The sequence below is a fragment of the Anastrepha ludens genome, chromosome 2 (assembly GCF_028408465.1).
Source record: "Anastrepha ludens isolate Willacy chromosome 2, idAnaLude1.1, whole genome shotgun sequence".
In the NCBI taxonomy this organism is placed as follows: Eukaryota; Metazoa; Arthropoda; class Insecta; order Diptera; family Tephritidae; genus Anastrepha; species Anastrepha ludens.
This window is the reverse complement of record NC_071498.1, coordinates 158,795,382-158,816,709: the sequence shown is the minus strand read 5'-3', so window position 1 is coordinate 158,816,709 and position 21,328 is coordinate 158,795,382. Positions and strand designations below refer to the sequence as shown.

Here is a 21,328-nt window from a genome sequence, read left to right as displayed (position 1 = left end):
ATGGCGAGCCAAGCAGCAAAGTGTTAGGGTAGGTGGGCGAAAATTTCTCTACCAATGTACGGAAGTCAGTGCTTTTGGAAAGGTGTATGGAAAATTTCTTTAGTTTTAGGAGAATTGCGCAAGTAGAAAGCAACGCATTCGACAAGTCACTTCAAAGTACACTCTGGCATTTCCGATGACTTTAAGTGGCCGCGTAAGCAACTGCAACAATGTGCCATAAAATGCAAGAAAAATTACAAAAAAAAAAAAAATTAAAAAAAAAACTACCGCAACAGGCAACTAAAAATGATGTGCAATTGAAGATTAAAGTCCATTTTCAATTACTTAACAAAGGTGTGCAAGTTTTCTTCGAAGCAGCGATGAATCACTTGAATTAAACTCAAGAAAATTGCACACATAAAATGCAGCCGCAATTATACTAACTTTTTGAAATGTTTGAAAAATGTCTAACACCACTTGTGTGACTCCCGATCGATGGCACACAAACCCAATGCACGGAATTTAAAATTAAAATTGAATTTTTTTCCAATTATTTTCAGCGCATATTTTCTGAAACCTCATACAACGCTTTCACTTGTCCAGCTATTTGCCAAATTTCAGTTAGCCTAGTTTTTATTTAGAAATATTTTATATTACTTGCATTAAAATCCAAAGCAACTCAATCCAACGGGAACCAATCCAACATTTCCCTTTCCCAATCGATTGTTGCAAGCCATTCAGTTTAATGGAAATGGAATAAATCAAGAGTGAACTGGCTGCACTGCATCCACTACAGGCACATGTTTGTATGTGTGTGTGTGTGTGCTCCTTCTTGGCACAAATTTACGAAAACCAGCTGCTATATAAGTTTTGTGCATTACTTTTGTAAATTTAGAAATGTTCAGCGAAATATAATTTTTCCTGCTTGAGGAAATTTCAAAAGGAAAACAAAAGGAATGTGAGAAACCCACTTGAAAAAGCAACTCAATAAAACTGGCAATAAACAACGTGCCTGCATTTATCGTTTACGTGGCACATTCGACTAGATGCAGTTATGGCTGTTTTGAGTAGAAATACAGCTGAAAAAAAAACATTCAAAAATAGTGGGGCAAATCGATGAGCCGCTACCGGCCATTAATGCAACTCTAGCAACAGGCATAAATAGCGACAATACAAAAGGCCATTTCAGTTTATAACAAATGGAGAAAGGTGCATTAATTTACAAATGTACAGATATATAAGTATTAGGCTTGGTCGATTTGTGGGGAGGCAAAAAAATCGCCCATTGCTCGGTGAAAATCATATTCTAGGGATCAAAATAAGAAACTTTGCCGAAGGAACCATACCTCTAAAACGAATTCTGATGTCCCCCAATTTGGGTGGAACTTTTTAGTTTATTTTCTCATGTAAAGGCCAAAAATGGTGATATTTTGAAATGATTGTATGGGGAACCCCCAGGGGAGTTCCAGGGGGTGTTCCACTGGCATGGGTGAGTCGGCCGTCCAAAGTTAGTGGAGGTCGGTCATACATTTGGACTCGATTGGAGCACTCTAAATGGGTTAAAGTGGGATTTTTCGTTCGACCCAAATTGGGGGACATCAGAATTCGTTTCAGAGGTATGGTTCCTTCGGCAAAGTTTCTTATTTTGATCCCTAGAATACGATTTTCGTAGAGCAATGAGCGATTTTTAAATCGACCCGAACTAATGTACAGATATATAAGTATAAATGTAAAGTGGGGTTAGAGGTAGTCAGAGGCCAGAAAAAATGGTGATTTTTAATCACTTTTTTCTTGCTAGTCAATTGCTTTATTTTAGAAAAATAAAAACAAAGCATTAATCCATCGTATTTCGACTTAACTTTAGCAAATTGCAAAAAAACATATATATTAATAATTGTAAAATTTATCGTTGTTTGGGTGGAGCCCGTTTCTCCAGAAGTCCCTTGCGGTGATTATCACAAGTCGTTGGTGATTCATCTCAAAGCAATCGGACAAGAGAAATTAGTTTCATTTAGTTTTTTTTTCAAAATCAACAGCATGGCGGCCTCAGGAAATATTTTTCAGATTTTCGAAGAAAACCGACTATTAATTGTTTAAAAAAATCAAAATTTTTGAAAAGAAAATCCTTCGATTGGGCACGAGTTTCTATGTTTTCCAAAAGCAGAAAAAAAAATTTATTGAAATCTACCAAGCGGTTTTTAAGTTACAGTGTTCACCAGTTCAAAAAACATTGTTTTGAGAAAAACGCATTTAAAGTGTTGCTGCTGCTAACTATTGCGTTGGCAACTAAGTAATTGCGGATTTCACTCATAGATGGCTTCAGTAGAGTTTTTAGGTTTGCAGACGTAGTACAAATGTAAAACACATTTTGTTATTTGCTAGTTGGCAATTCAGCTGTTAATCAATAAAAAAAGTTTTTTGATCGGTTGCGTAGTTTTCGATTGGCGTTCGTTGAAAAATGGAAAATCACAAGGAACATTTTCGTCATATTTTGCTTTTTTATTTTCGCAAAGAGAAAACCGTATCGCCAGCTTATAAAAAGTTATGTGCTGTTTATGGTGACGAAGCCTTAAAAGAACGGCCGTGTCAAAATTGGTTCGCCAAATTTCATTCTGGTAATTTTTCACTCAAAGATGAAAAACGCTCTGGTCGTCCAGTTGAAGTTGATGACGCCCTAATCAAAGCAAGACGATCCGGATCGGCACAGTACAACACGTGAGATTGCAGAGAAGGTTCATGTATCACATACACGCATTAAGAATCACTTAAATCCACTTGGCTATGTTCAAAAACTCGATACATGGGTTCCTCACGAACTCAAAGGAACGCATTTAACGCAACGTATTAACAGCTGAACATTAATGAAAATGATTCATTTTTAAAACGACTTATAACTGGCGATGAAAACTGGGTTATTTATTACAATACAAAGCGGAAAAGATGGTGGAACAGGCCAGTTGAACCAACTCAAACAACATCAAAAGCTGATATTCATCAAAAGAAGGTTTTGTTATCAGTTTGGTGGGATTATAAAGGAATCGTCCACTTTGAACTCTTACCAACCAACCGAACGATCAATTCTGATGTCTACATTGAACAGCTAACGAAATTAAACAATGCAGTTGAAGAAAAGCTGCACGAATTGACAAATCGAAAAGGTATTCTATTCCATCATATCAATGCAAGGCCACACATCTTTGGTCACTCGGCAAAAATTATTGGAGCTTGGTTGGGATGTCTTGCCACATTCACCTTATAGTCCTAACCTTTCACTATCTGATTACTTTTTGTTTCGATCTTTACAAAATTCTTTGAATGGTAAAATTTTCAATAATGATTATGATGTCAAATCGTACCTGATTCAGTTTTTTGCTAATAAAAACCAGAAGTTTTAGAACGTGGGATAATGATGCCGGCTGAAAGATGGAAAAAAAAGGTCATTGATCAAAATGGACAATACATTACAGAATAAAATTATTTACTTCCATGAAAGAATTGTCTTTGATTTTCTAAAAAAACTCCGCAATTACTAAGTTGTCAGCCCAATACTTGCTCACGAGCGCTCCGGAGCGCCCGAGCGCCTTTTGTTAATTGTTGAATAACTCGAAAAGTATTTGTCGGATTCACTTAAAATTTTCACACAATATTTTTAAGATATTATAATTTAAGAAAATGCAAACAAAAAATCAAATTTTTCCAAAATTCTGACTACCCCTAATTCCATAAGTCAATTTTATATGAAATTAAGACAAATATGAGATATTCTTTTTATTACCTACAAACATTTTCATACTTAGGATACCTGCGTTGGAAAACCATTATGAACATGAAATTTATAATATATTATTTTGGGGAAACCGAAATTCATTATTTTTCCTTAAAATGTAAAACTTAATTTCTAAAACTGTTTGCCTAGAAAATTTCTGTTCAGCTTCGGTTAAAAAAGAGCCGAGTATTGCCAGAACCAACTTTTGCTTGAACCCCCTTTGAAATACTATATAATTTACTCTTCCATCGCAAATGGCTACTGAACTTCCATCGAGTGAGCAACTGTTCAGTGCTACAAGGCAATGCAATTCCAGTTCACGGCTAAAATGCCGAAGAGCTAATGTTTTTACAGCATAATGTAAAATTATTCAACCCATCATCAGCAAGCAGCGTTTACAGAGCAGGGTGAGCTTAAGCTTCGTCCCCAATCCTCTTCCAGTCTGGACGATTCAATGCAATAGACCTCCAGCTCCTAAGTCGTGGCTTTTTCAGGTCACCGTCGATCATGGACTCCCTCCAGCTGGGGTCATTAGTGAATTTAAATAGATTTTTGAGGGCGGCTGTCCTCCATGCGCACAGTATTTTGCTAACCACCGAAGGCTTTGAATTTTATGTGTTTAACGATGTCTTCTCCCCGGCATAAATTCAGCCATTCGCCGTTGTAGCGTATTTGGTACGATCCGTCATTGCAGCGTAAGCAGCCAAACACTCTTCGGAGTACTTTTGTTGCGAAAACTCTTAAGCTCATTTCGTCCGTGCTTTTATTTGTCCAGCACTCGCAGTATTATTGACTGCTAGAGACGGAGTTTACATTCACGTATGAGTTTTCTAGACTTGAGCCATTTTTTTGTGGGTTGCCATTATTTTGTGTTGTATTGCGTCGCGACTGCTTTTGGCATTTTTTATTAGAATTCCGAAATATTTAAAGTGCTGAACATCCTCAAATGTGTATGCCCCGATTTCGAGGTTTTCAGGATTACGTCTCTCTTTGCTGCGTGAAATCTGCAGATATTTAGTTTTTTCTTCATTTAGTTTTGGCTTTTAAGACCCACTGCTTTCGCGCGACTTTCAATGTTACGAAGTGTTTCAAATAAATACCTTTTGTTCCTTGCCACTATTGCGAAATCGTTAGCATACGCGATTGTTATTCCTGAGCGGCTAAGAAGGTGTCCAAACTTGACTTCATTTTTTATTGCATAGGGGAGGGGGAGATTAGAAACTTATGTAGAAAGCGAGACGCTTAGTTTTATGCCGCAGGAAATTTCAAAATTTCAAAAAACTATTCAATTATGAGTATTAAATTAATTAGTGCAAAAAAAAAATTCTTTTTACAATAATTATTTTTTAAATTTTTTAATTATTGTAAAAATAATTTGTTAATTTTTTAATTATTGTAAAAATAATTTTTAAATTTTTTAATTATTGTAAAAATATTTTTTTAATTTTTTAATTATTGTAAAAATATTTTGTTTTTTTAATTATTGTCAAAATAATTTTTTTAATTTCTTAATTCTTGTAAAAATAATTTTTTAACTTTTTTAATTCTTGTAAAAATTTGGTATTTTGTAATTTTTTTGCGTGCTATTTTTAATATACAAAAACTAGTATATTTTATAGCAGAAATTAATGTGAATGAGACTTATGTACCTTTCTTAATTTTCTTCAAATAAAAATACTGGATTTTTTATCATTACTTATTAATTACTTGGGCGCTTTAAAATCTTCGGTTCGGCTCCGGCTGAAATTGGCCGAACTACAGTACGGCCTTCAAAATCGATGTTCGGTCGTTCTCTACTAATGAAATTCTGTTAATAAAATCGCCATGAATTTTTTACAAAATCACAGCATGAAAAAAGAGCTTGTGGTAATTTCTGCATATCTACTTAAATAAAAAAAAAAAAAAAAAACCAAAAATTTTATTATAAACATAATTATGAAACTCTGCCAGGGCTTCACTTGGTGGGTATACCACATTTATCACCGATTACCACGTGGACGAAACAACTGTCGCACTCGGTCAGCATCGCTTAGGCGGTCATTCCGCCAATCAAGAAGTAGAAGCAGAATTAATTGCCTTAAAAACAATAAACAGTCAGATCACTAAAGTTTTGTTAGACACACAAACATTTCCTAGTTGTGCACACGACCTGAATAAATGCAGTGGAAGTATAAATTTATAAGCAAATCGACAAGCGCATATCATATGAAACGTATGTATGTATGTGTGCAAGTGTGTCAACAATGGGAGCCATCTGGGAATGCAATTTTTCCATTCAACTATTTTAAATCACTTATGCGAGCTTTTGAAAATGTTCGACACGGGGCATATGCGACCGTCGTTGACGTGTAGGGCTTGTATGTGACTACTACTTGGTTAGACCCGAGTTCGAGCTGCACTGTGGACATGCTAAGAGTACTAAATGATTAAATAGTAAAATAAAAACATTTAACGGCCGTCGTCACCCGGCAGGCAAATCTTCGAGTGCAGATGTGTCACGGAAATGATTCTCATAGAACCCTAACTGCTATTCGGAGACGTTGTAAAATTTAGGATTTACTCCATTTTTAGCAAAGTATGTTAGAATGCACTTCACGTACATTTGCAGTAAAAGATAGATTAAACTACTAAAGTGGGTGCCAATTGAAATTGAAAATGAATTTTGAAATGACGAGCCCAGAAGCACAGAAAGATTTGGTAACTCCTAAAACACTCAGGCTAAAAAGCCCATTGTGTTCAAAACTCTGGAGCGTGAAAGGGTAGATAGTTAAGGAGGAAAGGAGAGAAATAACAAAAGGAAAAAGATAGGATAAAATATAGAAATAGAGGTAGTTAGACTTGTGAGAGTTTTCCAGATTTTTTGGTAAATTTGAAAATATCCTCCAGTTTGAGAGAACGAATTTTACGCGTTCCTTGACAACGGAACCCAAAATTCTGAGCCTGTTCTAGCAAATACGGGACACTCCCAGAGAAAATGCTCAGTGCTATCCGCCTCCTCTAAGCAAGACAGGCGAATTAGGCCCTCAATGGCACGTGCCAATTTCTTTTTTATATTTATTTATTTATCTAAACTTTAATTTGTAACGTACAAAGCATTCATAGGATTTATAACTTCTTTCAAAAAATCGATTTTTTTGTCTTATCTTATTGTTTAACATTTCAAGAATATATTCCCAAAATTTTAAGCCGATCTAAGTAAAACTTTTGGAGTTATTGACCAATTAGTCTCGCGTCTTAGCTGGGACAGGTGCGAGCGTTCGGGATCTCAAACTTTTAAACGCGTTTTTCTCAAAACTACTTTTTGCAAGTCGGTGCCCACAGAATGGCGGAAATTTTCGTTGAAAATAGAAGTTTTCACTTTAGACCGCCGGCAAAAATTTTTAAACGAAGATAAAAATAATTTGAATTTTATCACTGCAAAATGTTTTTTTTTTCAAGACGTTCCCGGACATGGTCTGTCACAGGCTTATTTATAAGAATATGCGCATGAAAAATTACAGAATATAGTAAATTAAGAATTACAGTGACCGGCACTCGAAGTGTAACCAATTAAAAATACCATACATTTTTAGTTTGAAAAATTAATATACTTTTATTCAATTCAAAGTAAAAAATTGGTGCCTTGCCTATAGCCTTGAGCTGGTCCAGAAACTAATCGCCAGCTGCCCGAATGTGACTTGCAGGTATTTTGGTCCACTGACTGGTGGGACTTTTAGTTCACGAGACTGGTGAATCTTTTAGTTCGGACCCTGCTCTCCAAAATGGCCCAAAGAGAATAATAAATCGGATTCGCCTCTGGTGAATTTTAGAGCCATTGTGGGGACGTTATGAAGTTCAGAATGTTGTTTTTTATCAATTCTTGGTTCACTCGAGCTTTGTGAGCCGGTTCCGAGTTCTGTTGAAACGTCCATGGATGATATGTTTATCTGTCCGGTCTAAAGTTGGTTACACTTCGAGTGCTGTACCCTGTAGCAGCATTAGAAGCATAAAAGTTCAGGGTAAAATATATCAAATTTGCTGAGAAGCCTAGCTATTAGTAATATGGATGCAAACACGGTCGAGTAGTAATGGAAAGTCAAAGGCAAAGGTGAGAAAAAGGATAATTCTTACACTTGTAAAAACTTTGAGATTAATGAGCACACACACATCTAACTTTGTATGGAGGAATAGGAGCCGCAATGTTAAACAAAAGAAGATCAAAGCGTACAATAGTTTTTTGAATAATTTCCAGCCTACAAATGTAACAAAGCCGCATATTATAGCGTAATGCATACATATAAGTATGCGACTTGGTCAAAAAGTTCCCGGAATATAGTCAGAAAATTCAAAAAACCAATTTATTCCTTAAAGCTGACATTATCGCCTCAAAATATTATCACCTCCATCAACTGCAACGCACCTATGAAACTTTTAATCCAACTCTCGAAACTTTTCTAGAACTGTATTTTCGGTATAATCATCTTTCGGCTGTTAAAACTCGTTCACCGTAGGGAAATCGCCGCGAACCATGTCAACTGCAAATTTTATCGTATGAATGCCTGATTTAGTGGGCAGCTCTTCGGAAGGGCTATAATATCACCAAACTGGGGAGGGTGGAAAGGACTGCATGTATTGGCATCACCGGAGCATGTAGAACCTGCGCCGGTGCTGCCCCGAACGTCGTTTTGCACTTACTTCCCATCGACTTTCACGTCCTTTTCTATCGCTACTCAAAGTGAAATCAGCTTAAAAGAGGTTGGGCTCTGGAGGCAATCTCCCAAGGGACATGGTAGCATTTTTAGGCAGTTAATAAGGTATTTCTTCGACCTTCCGATAGATCTCTCTCTCCGCCAACTGGAATTTGAGGATGGTGTCAGGACAATCTTTCCAAGTAGAGGGGAAAATCTGCACCGAAGCTGGCGCTTCTATCTTCATTGACGGTTCCAAGATGGAATCGGGAGTCGAAGCAGGGATTTTCTCTAAATCAGCCAATTTATCTATCTCCTTAAAATTTCCGAATACTGCTTGTGTTTTTCAGACAGATGACTGTGCGATCCTGCAGGCATGCAAAATGCTTAGGGAACGTAAGAGCGGGGGAGATATTAAGATTTTCTCCGATAGTCAAGCCACGACCGAAGGCTCTGACGACGCCATGTTGCAGATTCAAACTAGTCAACTCCTGTAAGGAGCCTGGAAGGAGGAGGTGCAGATAACATCTCTCTGATCTATATTCTAGGACATAAGAACATAGAGGGAAATTAAATTGCTGATGAGCTTTCCAGGAAGGGGAATGTATGTATTGGACTAAGAGACCGCTTATCGGCATCCCCTGTCTGTGGTTAAAGGAGAATTGCACAACTTATGTCTGAGGAAAGCACAAAAAAATCCATCTTTTTTGGCGGATTTCCTCAAACAAATGTCTCATACCGCCCTAATAATAGTCCTTATTCACTGACCGATACAATACCATCAATACCGTGAGCAGTGCTTCCTTTTTAACGGAAATGACGTAGTTTTTTTTGGTATTGGTCCATTCGGAGCTCTCCTCTCACTCGCCTGATCCCTGGCTTGCGTGTCGCACTCATAAACCCACGACTCGTATCCAGTGAAGATGCATTTGATGAATGTTAGGTCGGATTCTGCCATGGAAATCTTGTCTTAGACGATAACATTACGGGCCATTTTTTGTATCAAATTCCAACAAAACAAAACTGAAATCAGTTGACTTAAAGTGTCACCGCGTGGTTGTTCCGCAAACTTTTTGATCAAGATGTTACTTGTAGTGTGTGGTGAAAATAAATATATAATGTATACAGGGAGGTGCATATTGCGGTTTCTTTAGAAAAAATCTCGGTATATTATTGATTCATTCGAAAGAGCAAACATTCCTATCATTTATGGAACACGATTTTATTAATGTGGCTGCTGTGGCTGGCTTCGCAGTAGCGCAACCAGTTAACCAAGTCTCCCAACATATTGGTGATATCTTCTAGCTCTATCTCACGAATGGCTTGCTTTATATTCGCCTTTAAGGTCTAAATAGTTGATGGATCCTGCGCATAATATCTAATCTGCACGGCGCCCCTTACAAAAGTGAAGTCACAGCTCCAAGGTAGCCAACTAACATCGTCGAGATGGCTGATAAGGCGATTATCGAAGTTAGCTGGCAAGAGATCATTGCTGCATAGACTGTGCGACACAGCGCGCTATTCTGCCGAAACCAGAGATCGGCCAGGGTACATGTATTTAATTTCCGCTCACCAAAAATTATTTATCATTACTCTGTGGCGCTCAGCGACAACCGAAATGGCGTATCCAACAGCGTTTTCAAAAACAACAATGAACCAATGATGCCACCGTTCCAAAATACGCGCCAAACTGTCACTCTCTGTGGATGTACTGGCTTCTTGACAATCACGTGCGGATTTTCCGATAACAAAATATGGCAGTTTTGCTTGTTAATATAGCCGTCGGATGGAAATGCACGGCTGATGAAGATATTATTTGATTTCTCTTCACTTTGGAAGTTTTTAATTTTTCCTGACGTTGTTCAACCCTAAAGCACTTCATTCCCTTCCGAAAAGATAAGACGCTGCCACAATAACATAACATAACATAACATAACATAACATAACATTTGAATTGTTTGTCATTTGAATTGACACAGCTCTTTACTGGCCATGGTTTCAACAAGGCATACTTAAAGCGATTCAAAATCATTGACGAAGACTGGTGCCCGTGTGACCAACTCACTGTGCAGAGTATGCATCATCTTTTGCACGACTGCCCACGCTTTCACAGTGCACGACAGAGACACGAAACATTCTGTGCACAATATGATATTCCAGCATTCAACATAAAACAAATTTCAAAATATCCTAGTTTGATAACATCATTTAATGAATTTGTCAAAAAAATAATTGATAATTTAAAAAACTTCAATGCTTCAAACATTCCTACCTAATGTCTTAATCATAATAGTAATATAGTAGAATAACCATCTAACTGCTTGTATCCAATCGCAGGCATTTTATTTCAGTTAGTTTTGTTAAACTATAAAATATTTATGTAATTGAAAATACTTGTAATCTATCTGAATGTTATACTGCACATATGTATGAAAATATTTGCTCTAGAAAACAAACTAATTGAAATAATAAATTACTCGAAACGCAGTAAGCGCGTAGAGCCCAAGGAAAAAAAAAAAAAAAAAAAACATAACATAACATAACATAACATAACATAACATAACATAACATAACATAACATAACATAACATAACATAACATAACATAACATAACATAACATAACATAACATAACATAACATAACATAACATAACATAACATAACATAACATAACATAACATAACATAACATAACATAACATAACATAACATAACATAACATAACATAACATAACATAACATAACATAACATAACATAACATAACATAACATAACATAACATAACATAACATAACATAACATAACATAACATAACATAACATAACATAACATAACATAACATAACATAACATAACATAACATAACATAACATGACATGACATGACATGACATGACATGACATGACATAACATAACATAACATAACATAACTTAAAATAACATAACAACATTAAAAAAACAACACTCTAGGGACCACCCTGTATACACATACATGATTTTTAGAAATGTAGACAAAACCAACACACCAAATTACTTACATTATAAAGGTTGTGCGTTTTTGAAGAAAGAATGTGAGAAGGAAAATTACACAAATTAAAATGCCACTGCAAGCTCGTGCATGCATTTATGTTAGAAATATGTGCCAAAAATTGGGATCACCTACTTAAATCACACAAGAAAAGTTTACGATTATGAATTTGTACAAATACCAAAGAACAGTCCGGCAGAGCGGGACGCGTGAGATGAGAAAATCATAAAACTACTTTCAGTTTCTTTTTCAAATATCAAAATGAACTTAAATACTTTTAAGTGCCGTAAAAATACAAAGTACGCAGATACAAAGTACGCAGTAAACACCTCATCTTTCAGCTGCGCAAATATCAGACAGCATGAAACGATAAAAATATAACTGCAACAAATAACCGCAAAATTCCACAAACAAGCAAAATCTTAGACCTTAAATGCATTTGACATTTTCTCCACTAACAGAGATGTAAAAACGCCAATTAGACTCCACACACCTAAGCACAGCTCAAGCAAAGTCAGTCGGTATTTTGAGTGCCGAAAAGCGACAAACAGTCAAAAGTGATTATTGGCGAAAATAACAAATAGCAAAAGTTTTCTGCCAAACAAACCACAGATTGTGCCAAAGCATAGAGCGCAGCGATAGCAGCCGAATGGAGTGGGCCTGGGGCGGCAGTTGTCAGCATCAGCTTAACAGAGGTTTGTGTGCCTGTGAGGCGTTGTTTGTTTGTATGCGGCTGCACGACGCATTGACATTAATTGCTTGTGAAACATTTGCCATTAGACGCAGTTGAACTACTTTTCATGCGAAGCACGAAGAAAATATGAATTTGTGCAAAACGAAAAACAAACGAAACAAACAAAACTTAGCCTACATGCATTGCTTCGTGGGCATGGAGAAGACTTTGAAAATTGGTTGCCTTTTAAAATAGTAGAAATTTCATGGGTTGTAACTCAATTAGTAGCGGTGTGGTTGTAGTTGGAGTCACTCACTCCAACTTTTTTGAAGAGTCAAGCAAAATGTGTTTAAAAAATTTAATAAAATAAATAACGGAAAAAATTATATTCAAATAAAAACTTTACTTTAATTACAAATATGTATGTGGAGATCGAGCAAACATAATTTTTTGGAGCCGCACCAAACTGCTGCTAATTTAAACACTTTTCAGCCGGGATCGAACTTGAAGCTGTGCAGAGAAATTATTTAATATTAAAATTTAAAAAAAGGTGTAAATGCTTTAAACTGTTATATATAATATATATATTTATATATATGTATATATTTATACCTTCCGCTCTATTGTGAAGCTTAGGGCCACTGTTTTGATGGACTGCAAATATTCAGTTCTCGTACGGTCAGTTCTGACTGGTCGACCATACGCAGCCGAAAATTCCTGAGGGTGGCTTCTAATTGCGGTCGAAGCATCCACAGACAAATAATTTCAATATGAAAGGTATAATCGAATTTTTTGTTCTTAGTATTACTAAACCTGCCTTAAGCTCATAAATAAAAATACGTAAAGTAAAACTTTTTTAAATATTTTTTTTTGTTTTTTTTTTTTTAATCCATTTCTTTATTGCGATCTGTTTTGTAAACATTAAGCAATATTTTTACTTAAAGCTATTTAATTCATTTAAGAGACATTTATGACATGAGGCTTGTTGTACACTTTCTCTTGAGTCTAGTGAAGGTTATGGAATTTGCAATTATTCGTGTGAGTGCGATAGGAGTCGAGTGTTGTGTGATGTCGCATATTTCCTTATTTCTTCAATTACTGTGGATACTTTGAGATCACGAAGAATTTTTGCATTTGTGATATTATAAGGGACAAGAACATTTTTTTACATTTATATTTGTTTTTATACCAGTGGGAAGTGATTTGCCGCATTTGATGGTTGAAGGGCACTAAATCGAAATTCGACTCCAAAACTTTTCATCACGTCAAAGTTTTAAGAAATTTCAACTAAAATTTTGCTCATTATTAATCGAAGCTGAACTGTAATCGAACCGAACTTTTATGTACGAAGTCGAAGTGCATATTTATAGCTTATAATATAAAATATAAGCAATTCTCCCGAACTCATTCACGATAAAAAATGTCTTATCTGAACAATACTCCACAATAAATGTAGTTATAAAGATTTTGAATTTCAATTTTTATATTTTTAATTTAGATAATTTTTTTTTTTAATTTTTTTTTGTTTTAAATCTATATTATTCTAGTTTCGTAAGGAGGAAGGTGAAACCACCAAAGAAGTGCTAACGTCGCATAAGCAGCACAAACTGCTGGGTTAACATATTTTACCCCTAAGTAGGAAATAAAGTTCATAAGAAAGAGCTGATACTACATACCAAAAAACTACATCAACAGTTTTTTCAATTATTGTATACGTTCTGGGAAATAAGTATGTAGGCCTAAGTTCTTAACTACACGTCAGCATTAACCCTGCTACTATGTTAGAAAAATAATACACATGTTATGTTCGGGTCTTATTTTGACCCCACACTTTTTTATTGAGAAAATTTAAATTTGTACAGTTCAAAAATATTTTTAAGGCTTGTGATCAATGCAATATGTCGTCGTTAGAGTGGTTGTGTGTCGGTGTGACGGTCAACATATTGCTAAATCGCTCCAAAGACATGATTGCTCTCAAAAACGGACGTCCATGAAACTCGTCCCACAGGGAGTTAAGACTTTCACGGTATGACCGGTAGACTCCTAAAAGAATAAAATAATATGTCCGTTATACAATTCTAATAGGAAAAATATATTGTAAATAAATACCAATAAGTATAAGAAGTCCCAGGTAAGCATCGAACTCAGTAGCATCTATAGCTTGAAAATTTTCGAAAACAGCACTTCCTTGCAAATTGCTATAGTGAATTATATCCCTTTTCATAGCTTCTGTAAGGCATACATCAAAAGTATCACGAATTTTTGAAATACGATGAATAACATAAGAAGTCACTCCAGGTTTTCCGTGAAGAATATTTTCACTTGCTGCACGACTTAGACATTGCAAGGAAGGTATTGTTGTCCACTTTATCATCCGATCTTTATCAAAAGCTTCTGGGCTATTAGTTACGGTCAATGAAATGAAGGCTTCTGTGCCACTGGAAATGGATTGTTCTGAAGATAAACATTCGTCATCCTCAAGTACAAAATTAGCATCACAATCATCACTTGCATCGTCTTCAAGGTCACTCAAGAATGCACCAATGTCATGCTCAGTCATTTGTCCACGCTGACATTATGGCCAAGTAAATACAACAACGAATTTTACCGTATAAATACTAGTATGAATTTAGAAAAAATATGTAGATTATATATACTTACAGTATGTCTAGATTCCATGTTTTATCAAAATCTATCGTCTATAAACTTAGATTTACAATAGCAACTGATCACTACAATATTTAGCACAGAACTGAAAGTATTTGGTTTCGTTGTTATTGAATACAAAAATTATAACTGTAAACGCATTCTAGCATTCACAACAGAGAGGTGTTCCAGACGATGACTCTGCAACAGGGGATATTACATTATATATTTACTATTCGTTTTACAAATATGATAGGGGTCATAAAATGACCCGAACATGATATGCGTAAGCACTAGCAATAAACAATTTTCTAAGCCTAAAATGGTGATAAAACTAATTGAATTCAATATATTTCAACAATTGATGCACTGAGTAGAAAGAACTTTCAAATATATTCCACCAGTTAGAAATACGGTGATGTTATATGCAATTTGGGTCATCAAAAGACCCTAACGTAGTAGCAGGGTTAATGCATTTAAGTAAGTGTCAAAATTTTAACAAATAAATAATCATTACAAATACAGCGGTTGAAAAATAGTATGTAAAAAGTGGCGCAAAATTAGTCACCCTACAGGAAAATACACAAATTTTGCAAATGGCGTCGTACGCCAATCATGTTTGACACTTGTGAACTAGATAACTGTAGTACGCAAACATACAAGCAATAGAGCGCGTAAAAGACAAAATAAAGATTTCTTCATTCAAATTCGTTTTTGTTTTTTATTTCCATAGGAGTAAAGTTATTCAAAATCATCAATAATTAATCAATGGGATCAAATGGATCTCATGTGTCGAAGATAGAATAAGAAAAGCTACTATAGCACTTTACTCTTGTAAAAGATTAATGCGATCAACTTGAGGACTTCTCCTTACATTGTTCATTGGCTTTACACAACAATAGTAAGACAAATCCTAACTTACGGCGTACTGATATGGTAGCCGGCTTTAGATAGGGACTACATTAAAAAAAACATGGATCATGTACAAAGGGTGGCCAGTCTTTGTATTTGTGAAGCGCTTAGAACTACACATTCAGATGCATTATATATTATGCTAAACTTACTGCGAATCGAGCTATTCGGTAATTAAGTAGCTGCCAAATCAGGTCTTAGATTAAGGGAAATAAACTCATACATAACGAGCCATAAGGGCATCCGGCGATATTAGAGAAATTCTGCTGCATTCCTTCTACTACAGACTTTTGTTATATCAAGGGCATTAATTTAAACAAATTCTTTATCACAATGTTTCCTTCAAAAGAAGATTGGGATATCAACTTTATTGAAAATGAAATAACTACCACTATACAGATGGCTCAAAAGCACATAACAAACAGTGCTCATTCTGTCTACTCGATCACTGTAGTGTATTTCAAGCGGAAGTCACTGCTGTTAAGGAAGGTCTTAAGGTAAACACGAACAGACAGCCCGGCAGCAATAAAAGCGCTAAAGTCCAAAACGCACTCGTCATATTCATAAAATGTTACAAATTCCTAATGACTTTAATCTGTAAACTTTATTTGGCTGCCAGGTCATACAAATGTATTAGGAAACTGTATAGCAAGTGAACTTACCAAAAAAGGTACAACCCAAACTATTCAATCGGATAAAGCGTTAATTTCCTTTCCATAGCCACTTGCAAATTACTGATAAATAGGGAAACTATTATATTAGATTAGTAAATTCAAAATGACAAAACCTACCCACATGAGAATTAAGTTAATAGACATGACCGAAACTCAACAGTGGTCATTCAAATGACCACTAAAACTGAACAGAGAGGACACAAGAACTTTTATAAGAGTATTTAACGGTCATTGTCTAGCAGGACACCATGCCAGAAGGCTTTGAATTCCATATTACGAATAGAAATAGAAACTGCTATAATACAGAAGAGGAGAAATTTATTAGATACCTCTTTGTGAGTGTGAGGGATTAGCTAGAAGAAGGCCTTACACGTTTGGTAGTGCATTTTGAACAGATGTACCGGATATAGCTCATCTTAAGCTCACGAAACTCGTTTATAAAAGCCGCAGGATGGTTTAAAAAAGTTCCCATAGTGTAAGGAAAAAGTTGCAGTGGTATTCCAACGGACCTACGGTCTAAGTGTGCCATATTGGCTGCCACCAAACTTGGCTTAAATCGCAGGTAGGTAAGGAAGCGCAGCAGCTCCTACAGATCAGTCGAAGATCTGAAGCCATTAAAATTTGATATAAAAAGTGCAAAAACGAAAATGCAAACCAAATGCTAAAAATCCTAAAAATGAAATTTATAAACTGCCTTTTCGTAGACACATACGGCCCATTGTCCATTGACGCGGTTCCTTTGTGAATGTACAACTAAATTTTACGTTTCGCGCCCGTTGCCAATTAGTTAGTTTGATGTTATAAATTATTTCGTTACGTTGAACATCATTTATATGTTGGAATACATTCGAGTGAGGCTATTAAATAGTCACGCGTGACAATTTCAAATGCGCGCATTTACTCAACTGACAGTTGTATGCAAATGAGAATCAAACGCCATGTCGAGTGTCAATTAATTGTTATGAATCGTCATTGCTTTGCAATAAATTTTAAATTGATTTAAAACGTTTGTAGAAATTCAGCTGTCAACTACAGTGTACAATCACGTTTTTATGTGTGCGGCGCAATAGTATTTTTTACGTTTGTTTGCTTCTGACTGAATCTCAAATGACCGAGCGACCAAAATGTGGTTTTGCATGCTAATGTCACAAAAAAATATCGAAATGATATAAATTCGTATTAATAATAATAATACCAGCTAAATGAGTGAGATTAAACAAGCCAATACTTTGTGTACTACTTATAAATGTGTAAAGGGTGCGCCATTGGCTGGTTTCATAAGGTATTTTGCCATCGTCAGCTTCTTGGCGGTACAGAATGGATTTGTGGATAAATTTTGCGCACGACTAGACTGGAAGAAGTGAGTAGCATGAAAGGAGGCGAACGAGTTGTTAAACTATATTGCGATATCTTTTTTTTTATTTCCTTGGTAATTAATCCATTAAAAATGGTATTTGTAAACTTCTCTATCTCGCCTATTAGGGCACAGGGCGGTAACGAACTACTTCCAAACTGTTCGATTTTGCACAAGACACTCAATTTCGCGCCAAGTCCGCCAACTTCTACTTTCTGTATGACCGAACCCAAGTTACGATAGGTCCTCCGACTACCTCTTGAATTTCATTCAAAGGCCATTCGAGCAATATCGTCTTCTATTTTTGATCTTAGCCATAAGGCCGCTGTTATTATTTTGCAGTGTTGCAAAACACAACAAAGCCTGTCTTATTTGGTGCCAGGACATTTTGTATTGCAGGGAACGAGTTTTTTGATAAACTGGGCCCTGAACCCTTTCAGTGAGAGTCAAGCTGCAAGAAGAGCCCTTGCTAACCCACGCTGCTCTTCGAAATTAGTCGGTGAATGTAAGACAAAACTTAACAGCAGTGTTGCAAAACACAGCAAGGTTTGTCTTTTTTTGGTGATTGGGAACACACACAGTATTGCAGAAAGCGAGTTGGCTTCTAAACTGGCTAATGAAGGCTCTTTAAGCATATCACTGGGCCCTTTACCCTTCCTAGGCGTCACTTCTGCATCGATCCAGCTATAAATTGATGACTTCATGACGTCTACCCATAGAAGACGTTGGTTTGAGTTTCGCTCCTGCAGAATAGTCACATGCTTTGTGAAAGATCCAAACAGGTAACTAGCGGTAATTCTCCTAAAACTTAGTAGGCAGAACTTAAGGGTATTGGTGGGTGTACTCACAGGGCCCAACACCCGTGGTCAGCGTATAGCTATCATGGGAATCGTTGACGACCCAATATGCCTATCTTACCGTGAGAATAAGTACTCTGCAAAGTATTTTCTCTGTAGCTGTCCGGCGTTTTCTAGAATCAGACTTAGGCGATTGGGGTGCGATGTTCTAAGTATGGATAACGTTTATACTCTTCACCTTCCGGATCTCTTAAGATTCATCAATGAATCCAAGAGATTCGCGAAAGACTGACCTCAAACCAATTTTTCAGTCTTACCATCCATATAATATCTATCCTGTCTCTCTATTCTTTCTACTGTAATCTATCCGGGTGTAGTATAATGGTCTTCCTGAGTGAGTGCTGGGACTTTTCTACCCCACACAAACCTAATTTTATCTGCTTTTCATAAGGTATGGTCAGCTCAGTTCCATTTTCGGCGCTTTATTTACCCAGTTTGTTATGCAGTAGAGCTCTAGGTTCAAAATTATGTTTGGCCAAAATTACAACCTATCCTGCTGCGTAGGTATTTATTCATAAATATTTGCATTTTTCGTTTACATTGCCAGATCCGTACAGCAAAACTGGTTCGAAAACTCTTATTTTAGTGTTTTGATTGATGCTCGCCGGTTTCCAGATTGCTCAAAAATTGCGGATCTGCGTTGGCGTCTGTTCCTCCGTCTTTGGATACAACACTTCCTTGGTAATCGGAAAACTGCACGTGATTGAAAGGAAGATAATGCACCCGCAGAGTGTGGCAGTTGGACAGTAGCAAATTTCGCCATTATTACTATTAATATTTTTTTTAATATGGCAACTCTAATATGTATGCTTATTCAGTTCTTCTTGCGTATTTCTCGAAATTTCGGACACATCTCTCTATCCGCAAACTGGAGTTTGAGGGCCGTACCAGAGCTGTAGGCAGGATTGTACCGAAACGAGTACCTCTGTCTTCATTGTCGGCTCCAAGATGGAATCGGGAGACAGAGTAGGGTCTTTCTCTAAATCAGCCAATTTATCCATTTTCTTAAAATAGCCGAAAAAGGTTAATGCTTCTCAGGCACAAGTCAAAATGCTTAGGGAATGTGGAAGCGAGTAAGATATTAAGACGATAGTTAAGCCGCGATCAAGGCTCTGACGATGTATTGGTGCAGATTCAAATTAGTCAACTCCTGTAAGGAGCCTGTAAGAAGTAGAGCAAATACGTTGAGTGTGCAGGTAATGCTTCTCTGATCGGAGTTCCAGGGCATAGAAACATAGAGCAAAATGAAATTGCTGATAAGCTTGCCAGAAAGAGATCGACTGAATTGGTCTCAGAGACCTCGTACTCAGTCTTCAGCATCCCCTTGACTGTTGCTAAAGGAGAATTGTACAACTTATTTCTCGGGAAAGCGCAGAAAAGATGGACCTCCACTTCATCATGTGCTATTCCGAAAACTCTTTGGCTCCAGTACAATAGACTCGGGACTCAGAAAGTTCTGGGAACTCCACGCCAATCAATTTCCAAACTCATAGCTGTATTTACTGGTCATTGAACACGCGGAAAAGCTAGGTTTATCATTTAACCCCTACTGTAGAAGCTGTGGGGACCTTTCAGAGAAGGAAACCGTTGAGCGCTCACTCTGTAAATGTCCGAGTTTGTCATCTATACGATTAAGGTCACTGAGTACTTTTTTCTTCGACAGCCTGTGGCAGTGCGTCAACCTAAATCCCATCAATCTTCTCCATTACATCAACAACTCTAACTGGTTGTAGTTATCTGCCTGCATCAAAATCGTCCCTTTAGTTCAAGTACACTAAAGTCTGAGTGCCAGAATGGCACCTTAACCATTTCTTCTACCTACCAACCAAGAGGCAGCAACAGTTTCTAGCTTTTGTGACAAAATATGTTTCAAAGTCCGCGGTCGAAAGAATACACCTACGAACCGCTTCCTGCATTCACTAAATTTGACAGAATCAGCTAATTTGCTGGTGTAATAATAAAATATTTGTATTCATTTTATTGTAGCGACCGACGTAGCCGAATGGGTTGATGCGTAACTACCATTCGGAGTACGTAGGTTCGAATCTCCGTGCACGAACATCAAATAATAGAAACATTTTTCCTAATAGCGGTCGCCCCTCGGCCGGTAATGGCAAACTTCCGAGTGTATAAGAGTATTAAATTTTTATATTTTTTATTCATTTGATTGCTGCAGTGTTTTTCATTTTTATGGTTATTCACGAGCAAATCCCACCTACAACTCCGTTCTCTTTCTTGTTTATTTATTGTCATGTCGCAGCCGGAATTACTCTCCGCTCGTGGCAATCTTGTAATCCATCATTACTGTTCACAGTCTGCTTTGTACGTAATGTTGTATTTTCTTTACACTTAAATAAACCTAAGAACTGGAAAGTCGAACAGCTCCATTTTTATCCCAGGCTTTTCGAGTGAAGTTGTTATTATTATTAGTACTTATTTTTTATATTTTTTTAATACTGCTGAAAATGAATTTCTGTTACAGAGCCACAATTGCTGGCATTTTTAATGGCTAAAAATTACGATGTGAATTTTTGCGATATTTGGTTTAAACAGAAAAGCGCAGCATGAATAGATATATAGGACGCTATTTTCTGCAGCAGCATCTGTGAAGTTAATTGCCTGTGCTGGACTTACAGATAAACTTTTCTCGCTCGAAGATCGATTTTATAAAGATAATCCGGAAATTTGCCAAACCCCAAATCATTCATAAAATAGAGGTGGAAATTGTTAAAAAGGCATTTAAAACTAGAGTTGTCAGTATTAGCTACTGCAGT

General features: G+C 36.5%; 1 protein-coding gene across 2 annotated transcripts in view; it reads right to left on the bottom strand.

Annotated features, from left to right (window-relative positions):
• The window catches only part of LOC128855681 (tissue inhibitor of metalloproteinase), a 104,356-nt gene that overhangs the window by 52,498 nt on the left and 30,530 nt on the right, over positions 1-21,328 (bottom strand). The window contains exon 2 of one of the 2 annotated variants that reach the window (XM_054090794.1): positions 3,336-3,395. The exons of the other annotated variant lie outside the window; for it this stretch is intronic. The gene's annotated coding sequence lies outside the window, so the exon portion shown is untranslated. The remainder of the gene's footprint in view (positions 1-3,335; positions 3,396-21,328) is intronic. 2 annotated transcript variants of the gene reach the window in all.